Source organism: Bufo bufo, chromosome 5 (genome assembly GCF_905171765.1).
Source record: "Bufo bufo chromosome 5, aBufBuf1.1, whole genome shotgun sequence".
Taxonomy (NCBI): Eukaryota; Metazoa; Chordata; class Amphibia; order Anura; family Bufonidae; genus Bufo; species Bufo bufo.
The window spans coordinates 141102054-141118142 of NC_053393.1; the positions used below are offsets into that span (position 1 = coordinate 141102054).

The 16089-nt window shown below is 50.7% G+C and overlaps 1 protein-coding gene across 1 annotated transcript in view; it reads left to right on the plus strand.

Moving 5' to 3' along the window:
• The window catches only part of PRKDC (protein kinase, DNA-activated, catalytic subunit), a 448398-nt gene that overhangs the window by 343991 nt on the left and 88318 nt on the right, over positions 1–16089 (plus strand).

Below are 16089 nucleotides of genomic sequence, written 5' to 3' on the forward strand. Positions count from 1 at the left end.
ACCCCAAATTGTCAAAACAGATGATTTTAACCAAAACAATCGGTTAAGGGTACTTTCACACTTGCGGCAGGACGGATCCGACATGCTGTTCACCATGTCGGATCCGTCCTTCCGCTATTTCGCCGTGCCGCCGGACCGCCGCTCCGTCCCCAATGACTATAATGGGGGCGGAGCTCCGGCGCAGCACGGCGAAAGCCGCCGGACTAAAAAGTCGGACATGCAGGACTTTTTAGTCCGGCGGCTTTCGCCGAGCTGTTCGATAAAAGACCATTATCCTGCGAAAATAAGTTTGCTATGTTTGAAATCTTTGTCCGATTGATGAACCAAATATCACTTGTTCAGACAGATTGTTCATGGTCGAAATATCTTTCTTTGATAGATTAGCAAATCGTGTCCCGCAAAAGGAAGCTCTCATATGGCTATGTGAATAAAAAAAAAAAAAAAAGTTATGGCTTGTTGGGGGGTGGGGGCGGTGCTGGGATTGTGGATGTGGGATCTTTAGAAACATGTGTCTGCAGATAAGAACCATTTGGCCCATCTAGTCTGTCCAATATACTGAATAGGCCCTATCTTATATGAAGGATGGCCTTATGCCTATCCCATGCATGCTTAAACTCCTTCACTGTATTTGCAGCTACCACTTCTGCAGTGGCAGATGCTATTCCATGCATCCACTAATCTCTCAGTAAAGTAATACTTCCTGATATTACTTTTAAACCTTTGCCCCTCTAATTTAAAACGATGTCCTCTTGTAGCAGTTTTTCTTCTTTTAAATATTCTCTCCTCTTTTACCTTGTTGATTCCCTTTATGTATTTAAAAGTTTCTATCATATCCCCTCTGTCTCGTCTTTCTTCCAAGCTATACACGTTAAGGTCCTTTTAATCTTTCCTGGTAAGTTTTATCCTGCAATCCATGTACTAGTTTAGTAGCTCTTCTCTGAACTCTCTCCAAAGTATCAATATCCTTCTGGAGATATGGTCTCCAGTACTGCGCACAATACTCCAAATGAGGTCTCACTAGTGCTCTGTAGAGCGGCATGAGCACCTCCCTCTTTCTACTAGTAATGCCTCTCCCTATACACCCAAGCATTCTGCTAGCATTTCCTGCTGCTCTATGACATTGTCTGCCTACCTTTAAGTCTTCTGAAATAATGACCCCTAAATCCCTTTCCTCAGATACTGAGGTTAGGACTGTATCACTGATTTTATATTCTGCTCTTGGGTTTTTACGCCCCAGGTGCATCATCTTGCACTTATCAACATTAAGTTTTAGTTGCCAGATTTTTGACCATTCCTCTAGTTTTCCTAAATCCTTTTCCATTTGGTGTATCCCTCCAGGAACATTAACCCTGTTACAAATCTTTGTGTCATCAGCAAAAAGACACACCTTACCATCGAGGCCTTCTGCAATTTCGCTGATAAAGATATTAAACAATATGGGTCCCAGAACAGATCCCTGAGGTACCCCACTGGTAACAAGACCATGGTCTGAATATACTCTATTGACTACAACCTTCTGTTGTCTGTCTCTCAGCCACTGCCTAATCCATTCAACAATATGGGAGTCCAAGCCCAAAGACTCTAATTTATTGATTAGCCTTCTATGTCGTCCAGTATCAAAATCCTTGCTAAAGTCTAGATGAGTGATGTCTACTGCACCTCAGCCTTCTATTATTTTAGTCACACAATCAAAAAAGTCTATGAACAGTTTGACATGATCTCCCTGAAGTAAACTGTTTTTCATCTTTCAATCCATGGGATTTTAGATGTTCCACAATCCTCTCCTTAAGTATGGTTTCCATTAATTTCCCCACTATTGATGTCAGTTTTATTGGCCTATAGTTGCCCGATTCCTCCCTACTACCTTTCTTGTGAATGGACACAACATTTGTTAATTTCAAATCTTCTGGGACTCCTCCTGTTACCAGTGATTGGTTAAATAAATCTGTCAATGGTTTTGCTAGTTCACCGCTAAGCTCTTTTAATAACTTTTGGGTGTATCCCATCAGGCCCCTGTGATTTCTTTTAAGGAAAGTTCCTAGAAAGATCTTTCCTCTATTATCCAATTTCATGCAATATGCAATATATATGACTGTAGAGGCCATTATGAACTGCAACATGTATGAGCGTGTCTGTGAAAAGATCGTTCACGAGATCTTTCTAGGAACTTTCTTTCAAAGAAAGATCTTTCGTCCACAATCGTTCTTTGAATGAAAGATTTTTTTTGTCCGACTATCGGATGAAAATATTAAACACAGATGACTTCTATTCAGATGATGATTGTCTGTAGGGTTGCACTGGGTATCGAATTATCGATACCCAATCAATACTTTTGTACCCGGATAGATTTGATACCTGTATTTGCCTTTTACCTCAGTTGCGCATCCTAGCATCAGAGAACATGTCACGCGCTGCTCTCAGTGAGCGCCATGTTCTCCTCAGCAGCACAGTGGAGAAGGAGGGAGTCTCCCTCCCCCTGTGCCACTGCTGCCAGTGACGAGAGAGGGCAGGGGCTGTAACCACTAAGCCACCAATGAAGATAACTAAGGTTTTATACAAATATAGGCGGTGGGTGAGGCACCTGAGCGGTTAACTGCCGCGGATCGCAGCACCTTGTCGTAGAGGTAGGGTGCCGGTTATGTGATTCTGCCGCCGGCACTTGCTGCCTATATTTATATTATAACGTTAGTTATCTTCATTGGTGGCGCCCCCCCCCCCCCCCCCCCCAATGCTAATATTTAAAACATTGGTGGTTCAGTGGTTCAGATCGGAGCCCCAACAGTGAAATTGCGGTGCTCCGATCCGTTACCATGGCAGCCAGGATGCTACTGAAGCCCCGGCTGCCATGGTAAGCTCCCTGCTGCTGTGTGCACAAAGCACAGGGCAGCAGGAAGAGTGTAAGATCCTAGTCACCCTAATAGATCTCTATTGGGGTGAGTGGGACAAGGTATGAAAAGATCCCAGGTTGTAGCCCCTAAGGGGCTAATAGTTATTAACCCTTTTATGACCAAAGGTCATTGATGCCCCAGTGTTCAGTTCAAAATTTACAAATCTGACATGCGTCACTTTATGTGGTAATAGCTTTGGAACACTTTTACTTATCCAAACCATTCTGAGATTGTTTTCTCGTGACACATTGTACTTCATGACAGTCATAAATTTGAGTCAATATATATCACCTTTATTTATGAAAAAATCCCAAATTTACCAAAAAATTTAAAAAAATTGCAATTTTCTAAATTTCAATTTCTCTGCTTCTAAAACAGAAAGTGATACCTCATAAAATATTTATTACATAACATTCCCCATATGTCTACTTAATGTTGGCATCATTTTGGAAATGTTATTTTATTTTTTTAGGACGTTACAAGGCTTAGAAGTTTAGAAGCAATTCTTAAAATTTTAAAGAAAATTTCCAAAACCCCCTTTTTAAAGGACCAGTTCAGGTCTGAAGTCACTTTGTGGGGCTTACATAGTGGAAACCCCCCATAAATGACCCCATTGTAGAAACTACACCCCTCAAGTTACTTGAAACCAATTTTACAAACGTTATTAACCCTTGAGGTGTTCCACAAGAATTAACCACCTCCGGACCGCCTAACGCAGGATCGCGTTCCGGAGGTGGCAGCGCTGCGCACAGTCACGCATATATGCGTCATCTCGCGAGACTTCCTGTAAACGCGCGCACACAGGCGCGCACGCTCACAGGAACAGAAGGTAAGAGAGTTGATCTCCAGCCTGCCAGCGGCGATCGTTTGCTGGCAGGCTGGAGATGTGTTTTTTTTTAACCCCTAACAGGTATATTAGACGCTGTTTTGATAACAGCGTCTAATATACCTGGTCCTCTGGTGGTCCCATTTGTTTGGATCGACCACCAGAGGACACAGGTAGCTCAGTAAAGTAGCACCAAGCACCACTACACTACACTACACACACCCCCCCCCCCCCCCCGTCACTTATTAACCCCTTATTAGCCCCTGATCACCCCATATAGACTCCCTGATCACCCCCCTGTCATTTATTACCCCCCTGTCATTGATTACCCCCCTGTAAAGCTCCATTCAGACGTCCGCATGATTTTTACGGATCCACTGATAGATGGATCGGATCCGCAAAACGCATACGGACGTCTGAATGAAGCCTTACAGGGGCATGATCAATGACTGTGGTTATCACCCCATATAGACTCCCTGATCACCCCCCCTGTCATTAAATACCCCCCTGTAAAGCTCCATTCGGATGTCCGCATGATTTTTACGGATGTACTGATAGATGGATCGGATCCGCAAAACGCATACGGACGTCTGAATGAAGCCTTACAGGGGCATCATCAATGACTGTGGTTATCACCCCATATAGACTCCCTGATCACCCCCGTGTCATTGATTACCCCCCTGTAAAGCTCCTTTCAGATGTCCGCATGATTTTTACGGATGCACTGATAGATGGATCGGATCCGCAAAACGCATCCGGACGTCTGAATGAAGCCTTACAGGGGCATGATCAATGACTGTGGTTATCACCCCATATAGACTCCCTGATCACCCCCCTGTCATTGATTACCCCCCTGTAAAGCTCCATTCAGATGTCCGCATGATTTTTACGGATGCACTGATAGATGGATCGGATCCGCAAAACGCATACGGACGTCTGAATGAAGCCTTACAGGGGCGTGATCAATGACTGTGGTTATCACCCCATATAGACTCCCTGATCACCCCCCTGTCATTGATTACACCCCTGTCATTGATCAACCCCCTGTAAGGCTTCATTCAGACGTCCGGATGATTTTTACGGATGCACTGATAGATGGATCGGATCCGCAAAACGCATACGGACGTCTGAATGAAGCCTTACAGGGGCGTGATCAATGACTGTGGTTATCACCCCATACAGACTCCCTGATCACCCCCCTGTCATTGATTACACCCCTGTCATTGATCAACCCCCTGTAAAGCTCCATTCAGATGTCCGCATGATTTTTACGGATCCACTGATAGATGGATCGGATCCGCAAAACGCATACGGACGTCTGAATAAAGCCTTACAGGGGAGTGATCAATGACTGTGGTTATCACCCCATATAGACTCCCTGATCACCCCCCTGTCATTGATTACACCCCTGTCATTGATTACACCCCTGTAAAGCTCCATTCAGATGTCCGCATGATTTTTACGGATCCACTGATAGATGGATCGGATCCGCAAAACGCATCCGGACGTCTGAATGAAGCCTTACAGGGGCATGATCAATGACTGTGGTTATCACCCCATATAGACTCCCTGATCACCCCCCTGTCATTGATTACACCCCTGTCATTGATCAACCCCCTGTAAAGCTCCATTCAGATGTCCGCATGATTTTTACGGATCCACTGATAGATGGATCGGATCCGCAAAACACATACAGGCGTCTCCCTGGAGCCTTCCAGGGGGGGTGATCAATGACTGTGGTGATCACCCCATATAGACTCCCTGATCACCCCCCTGTCATTGATCACTCCCCCTGTCATTGATCACTCCCCCTGTCATTGATCACCCCCCTGTCATTGATCACCCTCTGTAAGGCTCCATTCAGACATTTTTTTGGCCCAAGTTAGCGGAATTATTATTTTTTTTTTCTTACAAAGTCTCATATTCCACTAACTTGTGTCAAAAAATAAAATCTCACATGAACTCACCATACCCCTCACGGAATCCAAATGCGTAAAATTTTTCTCGCCCATATTCCTTGGGGGACACAGGAAACCATGGGTATAGCTCTGCTCCCTAGGAGGCGTGACACTAAGCGAAAGCTGTAAGCCCCTCCTCCATCAGCTATACCCTTCAGCCTGGAGAAGAGACTGCCAGTTTTTGCTTAGTGTCCAAGGAGGCAAGACACCCCCTGCTTATGCAGGGTTGTTATCCTATGATTTTTATTTTTTACGTATTTGTTGTTTTTAACTCGGTTTTTTTCTACCTACAGGGACAACAGAGGCGCATTGACCCCTCTGTTTCTCCCGGGGTTGAGTTGCGCCAGTGCCGGTAATTCCGCACTGCCGCCTCCCCCACAGAAGACAAGGTGGACCAGGGCAGCCTCGCTCCCCTGCGTCCCGCCAGCTCAGGGTCGCCCGCACGCCAAGTCCCTCCCCCGGCTTCCTGCCACCGCGGTGCCAGGAGCTGAAGGGGCGACCCCGCTGGATGGACTGAGGGCGAAGACAGCGTATGGTGAGAGTGGCTGCTCCAGCCTCCCCTTCCTCCCTCCCACCGCTGCTACCAACATGGCCACTGTTACATGACCACTGCAAACCCCCCCCCGCCCCCCCCCCCCCCCCCCCCCCCCCCCGCATATCGGGACGTTACCGGGCATAGTTGGAGGGCAGTCTATCTGGGCAAGTCCTAGAACGCTGCCTTACAGGGGACGGCTGCAGACTTGCAAGCAGTCTGCTACATCTAGGCGCGGTGGGAGCCGTTCTCCTGGCATGAACGGCGCCATGTCATGGCCGGCACTTCAACATCCTTGGGGGTTAAAATCATTTTGCCGCGCGCGCGCGGCTCTGCTTCGGCTTCAGCGCGGCAGAGGGGGGGCGGAGCTTCCTTACACATTCAGCTCCGTGCTGCTGCGCTCCGCTACTTCCGGGTTCATCTCTCTGCCGTGCGATCCTGAAGCCTTTCAGCTCCGTGCTGCTGCCTCTCCTCCACAGCCTCCTCAGTCTGTTCCCCTTACAGCTGCCGCTTGTATCATCGGGTCTGGTAGGACTGTTTAACCCCCTCCGTGCCACAGTACTGTTGCCTTAAAGTGCAACATCTTTCCACCATGTCAGACCCTTCTGCAGCCGCCAAGCCATGGTACCATGCCTGTACCGCTTGTAGGGAACCCTTTCCCCGGGGGCAGTCCGATCCGCACTGTACTGCATGCCGAGCCCCACCGCAGCCTCAGTCGCCCGCTGTGTCGCTCCCTGCTTCCTCTGACCCGCCTGACTGGGCTAGATCCCTGTCCCAGGCCGTGGAAAGCCTCACTCATGTCGTGGGCCGCCTAATAGATAGGCCACCTACCCCGCAGGACGCCACTCTGACTGTCGCGCCCTCCGGGTCCACTGCTTCTGCCGCTGCAGCGGGTTCATCCTCTCCTAGTGACCCCTCCCGAGCTAGGCACTCTCAGAAGCGTATTAGAGTAGAGCGAGCCTCCTCCTCGGATGCCTCCCTCTCCCCGCCACGCGTGCGCACCCAGACGAGCCTCTCCTCTCCAAAGGATTCGCTCTCTGAAGGTGAATTGGCGGCTTCAGATTTGGAAATGGACTCGGCCCTGCCGTCCAAGCTAGCCTCAGCGATGGCTCAACTCATCTCTGATATACGTGACACCTTTAAGGTGCAGGATGACCCCCCTAGCTCGGACGCAGCTAGCGTCTCCTTTATCAGACCCAGGCAGGCCTCAAAAGTCTTTCCAATCCACTCTGATTTCTCCTCCGTGGTGTCTAAGGCTTGGGCTCGCCCGGACGCCCGTTTTGTCAACCCAAAGAAGCTGGACATTTGCTATCCTTTTCCAGCCGATGTCGTGGCCACCTGGTCTTCCCCACCCAAGGTAGACCCCCCTGTGGCCCGGCTGTCAAAGAACACGGCCATCCCTGTTCCCGACGGGTCCTCTCTTCAGTCAGCGGAGGACCGTCGCATGGAGACCCTGTCCAAGGGCATTTTTGCTGCCTCCGGTTCTGCCCTCAGGCCGGTTTTTGCCTCTGCTTGGGCAGGGAAAGCAATGTCTGCTTGGGGTACGCAGCTGGAACAGGAGTTGGACTCGGACATCCCCATCCAGGACCTACGTTCCTTGGCCCAGCTTATTATTCGGGCCGGGAATTTTGTCTGTGAGGCCTCCCTTGATGCGGGAGCCCTTATTGCGCGCTCCTCCGCCCTGGCAGTTGCCGTCAGGAGGGAGCTCTGGCTGAAGGTCTGGAAAGCGGACGCTGCCTCCAAACGTTCCTTGGCGGGGCTACCGTTTGCGGGTTCCCGCCTTTTCGGGGTCCGCTTAGACGAACTTATTTCAGAGGCCACGGGTGGTAAAAGCACCCATCTTCCTCAACCCCAAGCCAGGGGCGCCCCCCGCGGACGCCCTGGTGCGTCTCGTTTTCGGTCCTCCCGCAGGGCCTCTGGGGCTCCCACCACAGCTGCCGCTTCGGCTCCTCCCCAGGACAAGCGTAGGAAGCCGTTTTTTTCGGGCGCAGCCCTCCTGGCGCAAGCCGCAGGCTGCCCGCACACCCGCAGCAAAACAGTCCTCTGCCTGAAGGCGCGCCCCCACCCACCCGGGTGGGGGGCCGGCTCCTCCTTTTCAAGGACGTCTGGATGGCTCACGTCTCCGACGCCTGGGCCCTCGAAATTGTGTCCTCCGGATACAAAATCGAATTTGCATCCTTCCCTCCGGATCGGTTCTTTCGCTCCCGCCCCACGCGAGACCCGAAAGACGCGGCCGCGTTCTCCGCGGCCGTTCAAGCTTTACTGGACAGGGGGGTGATTACCCCCGTTCCTCTAGAGGAAAGATTCCAAGGGTTCTACTCGAACCTCTTTGTAGTTCCCAAGAAGGGAGGTTCGGTGCGGCCCATTTTGGACCTCAAAAAGCTCAACCGTTTTCTCCTCCTTCGACGGTTTCGGATGGAGTCCCTCCGCTCCGCGGTGGCTTCCCTGGAGCAGGGAGATTTCATGTCTTCCATCGATATACAGGATGCCTACCTCCATGTTCCGGTAGCCCAGTGTCACCATCGCTTCCTTCGATTCGCCGTGGGGGACCTCCACTTCCAATTTGTCGCCCTTCCCTTTGGACTGGCAACAGCCCCCCGGGTGTTCACCAAGGTCCTGGCCCCGGTTTTAGCCTTACTCCGTTCCAGGGGTGTTTTTCTGCTACCGTACTTGGACGATATCCTCATCAAGGCTCCGTCCCTTTCTCAAGCGGTTGCCAGCGTGGATCTCACTCTAGAGACTCTGGCGAGGTTTGGTTGGGTCATCAACTTCCCCAAGTCCTCCCTTCCCCCCTCCAGACAACTCGTCTTCCTGGGAATGCTTTTAGACACGGGAACGGCGGAGGTACGTCTTCCCTCGGAAAAACGTCTGATCCTCCGTGGGGCGGTTCGGGGTCTCCTTCTCCACCGTCGACCGTCCTTCCGCTTCTGCATGCGGGTATTGGGGCAGATGGTTGCCTGCTTCGAGGCGATCCCATTTGCGCAGTTTCACTCCCGCCCTCTCCAACGGGCGATCCTCTCCTCCTGGGACAAATCGCCGCAGTCTCTGGATCATCCCTTCCATCTGTCGCCTCCGGTGCGGTCATCTCTCCGCTGTGGGTTACAGTCCCCTCTTCTGGGCAGGTCCTTTCTGCCACTCAACTGGTTGGTGGGTTACAACCGATGCCAGTCTCGGGCTGGGGAGGCGTTGTTTTCCTCCCCGATCCGTCCAGGGCATTTGGTCTCCATCGGAGTCCAAACTCTCGATCAATGTCCTGGAACTGAGAGCGGCCCTTCTGTCTCTACGACACTGGACTCATCTGCTGAAGGGTCCATCCAGTTCGTGTACAATCAGACAACGCCACGGCCGTGGCGTACATAAACCACCAGGGGGGCACTCGCAGCGCTGCAGCGATGCGGGAGGTCACCAGCATTCTCCTTGGGCGGAAGCCACGTCCCGCCCTATCTGCAATTTTTATTCCAGGGGTGGTCAATTGGGCGGCGGACTTCCTCAGTCCGCACCACCGTCGACCCCGGGAGTGGTCTCTTCACCCGGAGGTATTCGAGGCCATTTGCCTTCGTTGGGGCTTTCCGGACGTGGACCTCATGGCCTCAAAATTCAATCACAAGGTCCCCGCCTATCTGTCCAGGGCCAGGATCCGGGAGCTTGCGGAGCCGACGCCCTCGTTCTTCCTTGGCGAGGCTTCGCGCGCCCATACATATTCCTCCCATCCCTCTCCTGCCAAGGTCCATCGAAGATCGCGGCGGAAGGCGTCTCGGTGATTCTGGTCGCTCCGGACTGGCCCCGCCGGTCTTGGTATGCCGACCTCATGCTGCTCCTGCAGACGCGCCCTGGCCACTGCCCGCCAGGGAAGATCTTCTCTCTCGGGACCGATCTTCCACCCGCGTTTAGGGTCCCTACGTTTGACGGCGTGGTTGTTGAGACCACCGTCCTGACACGTAGGGGTTTTTCTGCGGAGTGTCCGCCGCACCATGATCCGCGCCCGTAAGCCGTCCTCTTCTAGGATCTATTATAGGACCTGGAGGACTTTTTTGGGTTCTGTACCGATCTGGGGATTCCTCCGCTCCGCTTTTCTCTCCCCACCGTTTTGTCCTTCCTGCAGAGCGGACTGGCCCAAGGTCTAGGCCTTAGTTCTTTGAAGGGTCAGGTATCTGCGCTGTCCATTTTGTTTCAGCGCCCACTGGCCCCCCTTGGTCCTGTCAAGACCTCCTTCAGGGCGTGGCTCACGCGGTTCCTCCGTATCGCCCTCCGGTACCCGCCCTGGGACCTGAACCTGGTTCTCTCAGCGCTCCAGGCTTTCTCCTTTCGAGCCTCTGCGGACGGTTTCCTTGCGACTTCTGTCCTGCAAGGTTATTTTCCTTGGTAGCCATCACCTCTCTTCGGAGGGTGTGCCGAATTGGCTGCACTCTCCTGTCTGGAACCTTTCCTAGTGTTCCACCAGGACAAGGTGGTTCTTCGTCCGGTCCCTTCCTTCCTTCCTAAGGTGGTCTCCGCCTTTCATCTGAACGGAGGACATCGTTCTCCCCTCTTTGTGTCCTTCCCCTTCCCATCCGCGGGAGAGGAAGCTTCATAGCCTGGACGTTGTCAGGGCGCTCAAGATTTACCTGGAAGTAACCAGCTCTTTCAGGCATACTGACTCGCTCTTTGTGGTCCCGGAAGGGTCGCGCAGAGGGATGGCGGCATCCAAAGTTGCTATCGCTCGTTTTGTCAAGATGGCTGTTACTGAGGCTTATCTCGCCAAGGGCAGGGTTCCTCCCCTTGGTGTTACCGCTCTCTCCACTAGAGCGGTCGGGGCTTCCTGGGCTCAGAGAAATCGGGCTTCTTCGGAGCAGATTTGCAAGGCGGCCACTTGGTCCTCCTTGCACACCTTCACCAAGTTCTACAGGGTGCATACTCATGCGTCGGCTGACGCTGCTTTAGGCCGTCTGGTGTTGCAGCGGCAGTTGATTGATGCCTCTGGCGTTGGTTGAGTTTGTTCTGGTCCCTCCCTTCTGGGACTGCTCTGGAACGTCCCATGGTTTCCTGTGTCCCCCAAGGAATATGGGCGAGAAAAGGAGACTTTTGTATTACTTACCAGTAAAGTCTCTTTCTCGCTCTTCCTTGGGGGACACAGCACCCGCCCTTCATTGGGTTACAGTTGTGGTTCCGGCTTGGTTGCCCCCGTTGGGGCCCGACAGTTCTTTTTTCCGGTTGGTGGTTATCTTTCACTACTTGGACACGCAACTGGCAGTCTCTTCTCCAGGCTGAAGGGTATAGCTGATGGAGGAGGGGCTTACAGCTTTCGCTTAGTGTCACGCCTCCTAGGGAGCAGAGCTATACCCATGGTTTCCTGTGTCCCCCAAGGAAGAGCGAGAAAGAGACTTTACTGGTAAGTAATACAAAAGTCTCCTTTTTAGACATTTATATTCCAGACTTCTTCTCACGCTTTAGGGCCCCTAGAATGCCAGGGCAGTATAAATACCCCACATGTGACCCCATTTCGGAAAGAAGACACCCCCAGGTATTCCGTGAGGGGCATATTGAGTCCATGAAAGATTGAAATTTTTGTCCCAATTTAGCGGAACGGGAGACTTTGTGAGAAAAAAATTAAAAAATATCAATTTCCGCTAACTTGTGCCAAAAAAAAAAATTTCTATGAACTCGCCATGCCCCTCATTGAATACCTTGGGGTGTCTTCTTTCCAAAATGGGGTCACATGTGGGGTATTTATACTGCCCTGGCATTCTAGGGGGCCCAAAGCGTGAGAAGAAGTCTGGTATCCAAATGTCTAAAAATGCCCTCCTAAAAGGATTTGGGCACCTTTGCGCATCTAGGCTGCAAAAAAGTGTCACACATCTGGTATCGCCGTACTCAGGAGAAGTTGGGGAATGTGTTTTGGGGTGTCATTTTACATATACCCATGCTGGGTGAGAGAAATATCTTGGTCAAATGCCAACTTTGTATAAAAAAATGGGAAAAGTTGTCTTTTGCCAAGATATTTCTCTCACCCAGCAAGGGAATATGTTAAATGACACCCCAAAACACATTCCCCAACTTCTCCTGAATACGGCGATACCAGATGTGTGACACTTTTTTGCAGCCTAGGTGGCAAAGGGGCCCATATTCCAAAGAGCACCTTTAGGATTTCACAGGTCATTTACCTACTTACCACACATTAGGGCCCCTGGAAAATGCCAGGGCAGTATAACTACCCCACAAGTGACCCCATTCTGGAAAGAAGACACCCCAAGGTATTCCGTGAGGGGCATGGCGAGTTCCTAGAATTTTTTATTTTTTGTCACAAGTTAGTGGAAAATGCTGATTTTTTTTTTGATTTTTTTTTCATACAAAGTCTCATATTCCACTAACTTGTGACAAAAAAATAAAAACTTCCATGAACTCACTATGCCCATCAGCGAATACCCTTGGGGTCTCTTCTTTCCAAAATGGGGTCACTTGTGGGGTAGTTATACTGCCCTGGCATTCTAGGGGCCCAAATGTGTGGTAAGGAGTTTGAAATCAAATTCTGTAAAAAATGACCTGTGAAATCCGAAAGGTGCTCTTTGGAATGTGGGCCCCTTTGCCCACCTAGGCTGCAAAAAAGTGTCACACATCTGGTATCTCCGTACTTAGGAGAAGTTGGGGAATGTGTTTTGGGGTGTCATTTTACATATACCCATGCTGGGTGAGAGAAATATCTTGGCAAAAGACAACTTTTCCCATTTTTTTATACAAAGTTGGCATTTGACCAAGATATTTATCTCACCCAGCATGGGTATATGTAAAATGACACCCCAAAACACATTCCTCAACTTCTCCTGAATACAGAGATACCAGATGTGTGACACTTTTTTGCAGCCTAGGTGGGCAAAGGGGCCCATATTCCAAAGAGCACCTTTCGGATTTCACAGGTCATTTTTTACAGAATTTGATTTCAAACTCCTTACCACACATTTGGGCCCCTAGAATGCCAGGGCAGTATAACTACCCCACAAGTGACCCCATTTTGGAAAGAAGAGACCCAAGGTAATTCGTGAATGGGCATAGTGAGTTCATAGAAGTTTTTATTTTTTGTAACAAGTTAGTGGAATATGAGACTTTGTAAGAAAAAAAAAAAAATCATCATTTTCCGCTAACTTGTGACAAAAAATAAAAAGTTCTATGAACTCACTATGCCCATCAGCGAATACCTTAGGGTGTGTACTTTCCGAAATGGGGTCATTTGTGGGGTGTTTGTACTGTCTGGCCATTGTAGAACTCAGGAAACATGACAGGTGCTCAGAAAGTCAGAGCTGCTTCAAAAAGCGGAAATTCACATTTTTGTACCATAGTTTGTAAACGCTATAACTTTTACCCAAAGCATTTTTTTTTTTTACCCAAACATTTTTTTTTTTATCAAAGACATGTAGAACAATAAATTTTGAGCAAAATTTATATATGGATCTCGTTTTTTTTTTGCAAAATTTTACAACTGAAAGTGAAAAATGTCATTTTTTTGCAAAAAAATCGTTAAATTTCGATTAATAATAAAAAAAGTAAAAATGTCAGCAGCAATGAAATACCACAAATGAAAGCTCTATTAGTGAGAAGAAAAGGAGGTAAAATTCATTTGGGTGGCAAGTTGCATGACCGAGCAATAAACGGTGAAAGTAGTGTAGGTCAGAAGTGTAAAAAAGTGGCCTTGGTCTTTCAGGGTGTTTAAGCACTGGGGGCTGAGGTGGTTAAAGGAAAATGGAGATGAAATTTCTAAATTTCACTTTTTTAGCAGATTTTCTATTTTATTACATTTTCTCGCTCGTATCATTGGGGGACACAGACCGTGGGTATAGCTGCTTGCTGCCACTAGGAGGCGACACTAGGCTAAGAAGTGATAACTCCTCCCCTGCAGGCTATACCCCCTCCAGCCTGGAGAGAGCATATCAGTTTTTAGCTTAGTGTCGTAGGAGGCAGACCTCCCTGCTTTTGCAGGGCGGCGTACTTTTATTATTTTATCTTTTTCCTTTTTAGGTTTGGGGAAACAGAGTCGCCTAGCCACTCTGTCTACCCCGGGAGCAAGGCCGGTGTCGGAATCCCTCACCGCTCGCCCTCCCCAAGAAACAAAAGTGGACCAGGGCAGCCCAGCTCCCCTGCTTCCCGCCAGCCAAAGGGGTCACCTGAATCCGGCCAGACCCTCCGCCATTCCAGTCCCTTGCCACTTCGGGTGCCAGTGGCTGAAGAGGTGACCCTGCTGGTACTCTGAGAAAGGGTGAAGAGAAGAGGATGAAGATGGGGTGAGTAGTCCGCATTGGGTAAGTATCCTCAGCCCTCCCTTCCCCTTGGTCACCTCATCCATTTTTCTTCAAGTGGGCCATTCCCATGGTTAGGGCTCCACATTACCTCAGGCCCCAATGTAAAGCTATGGCTGTGGCTTGATAGGTTGATCAGCCGTTGCTGGTGAATTGATGGTGTGTGGGAGACTGGGGTTCTGGGCCTGTGTCCTCCCTCAGGTATCTCCTGATCAGGTATATCCTGATACTGGGCCTGTATCCTCCTTCAGGTATCCCCTCCTATCCAGCGAGCCCAAGGCTCCCGCGGCCGGTGTATAGCCAGGGCGCTTGAGACCGCCGCTCCGGTCACCCCACTTCCCGGCCGGCTATTTGTTCGGCCGGCGGCAAAAATTTAGGCCCCGGCTTCTCTTCGGGCCCTACCGGGTCTCTCCCGTGCAGTTTTTTTTTGCGGCCACGGGATGGGTCTGCGGGGTGAGCTCCCGCGGCCGGTGTATAGCCAGGGCGCTTGGGAGCGCCGCTCCGGTCACCCCACTTCCCGGCCGGCTATTCGTTCGGCCGGCGCCAAAAATGTATGCCCCGGCTTCTCTTCGGGCCTACCGGGACTCAGCCCGTGCAGTTTTTGGCAGGCAGGTGGACACATCGGCCCACTGATTCAGTCCCTCTGTGGTAGCCGACCGGCAGTACCGCCCGGTCGGCTGTGCACCGAACTTTATGTCCCGGCTTTGCGGCCTACTAGGCCGCAACTTTCATTCCGTTCATGGAGGGGGCGGGTTCGTCCTTTTAGGCGCGAATTCTCCCCGACTAGATGTCCCTCCTCCCCAGGTGCCCGCTGAGCTCCGCCTCCGGTCCTCTGAGCTGGGTTAACCCTTTATGGCAAGTCGCATTTTTGCAGCCGGCACTGGTTTATCCAGTGTCCCCTTTCTGCAGGCCAAATAGGAATTTAACACCTTCTGCCGCTTATTCATTTAGTGGGGGCATCACAGGTAGTCCTGCCCCCTCAGGCCATTTCACCGCATGTCCCACCCTGGTGGTGGGGTACGGGACTGGGCCCATGTCCTATCCGGACAGGGGAGGATTGCTCACAGTTTTCCAATCCGCCCTTCCTGGGCTGTTTGGTTGAGAAAGCACACATGAAGAATTCCCAGACCACCCTTCTGGGTCGTCTGGTGTATATGCCACCACCTGTGAAATCCAGGGGAGCACATCTGAAGGATTCCCAATCCGCCTGCTGAGGCCGTTTGGTTGATAATAATCCACCTGCACAAATCCAGGGGAGCACATCTGAAGGATTCCCAATCCGCCCGCTGAGGCCGTTTGGTTGATTATACTCCACCTGCACAAAGCCAGGGGAGCACAGCTGATGGATTCCCAATCCACCCTCTTGGGTCATTTGGTTGTTAATCCACATGCGCAATCCAACGGAGGACCTCTGGCAGTTCCCAATCCACCCCCCTGGGTCGTGGGTTGATTGAGTACCGCCCACACAATCCAGTGAGCGGTCATGTAGAGATGCCGGTTCCACCTCCTGGGTGGTTGATTGTTATATCACCACTGACACAGCCTGCAACTCCCATGGCTAGATGCTGAGAGGTAGAGCTGCGCACGAACAGGACACTTCCTCCTCGGTCTCCTCCGCACC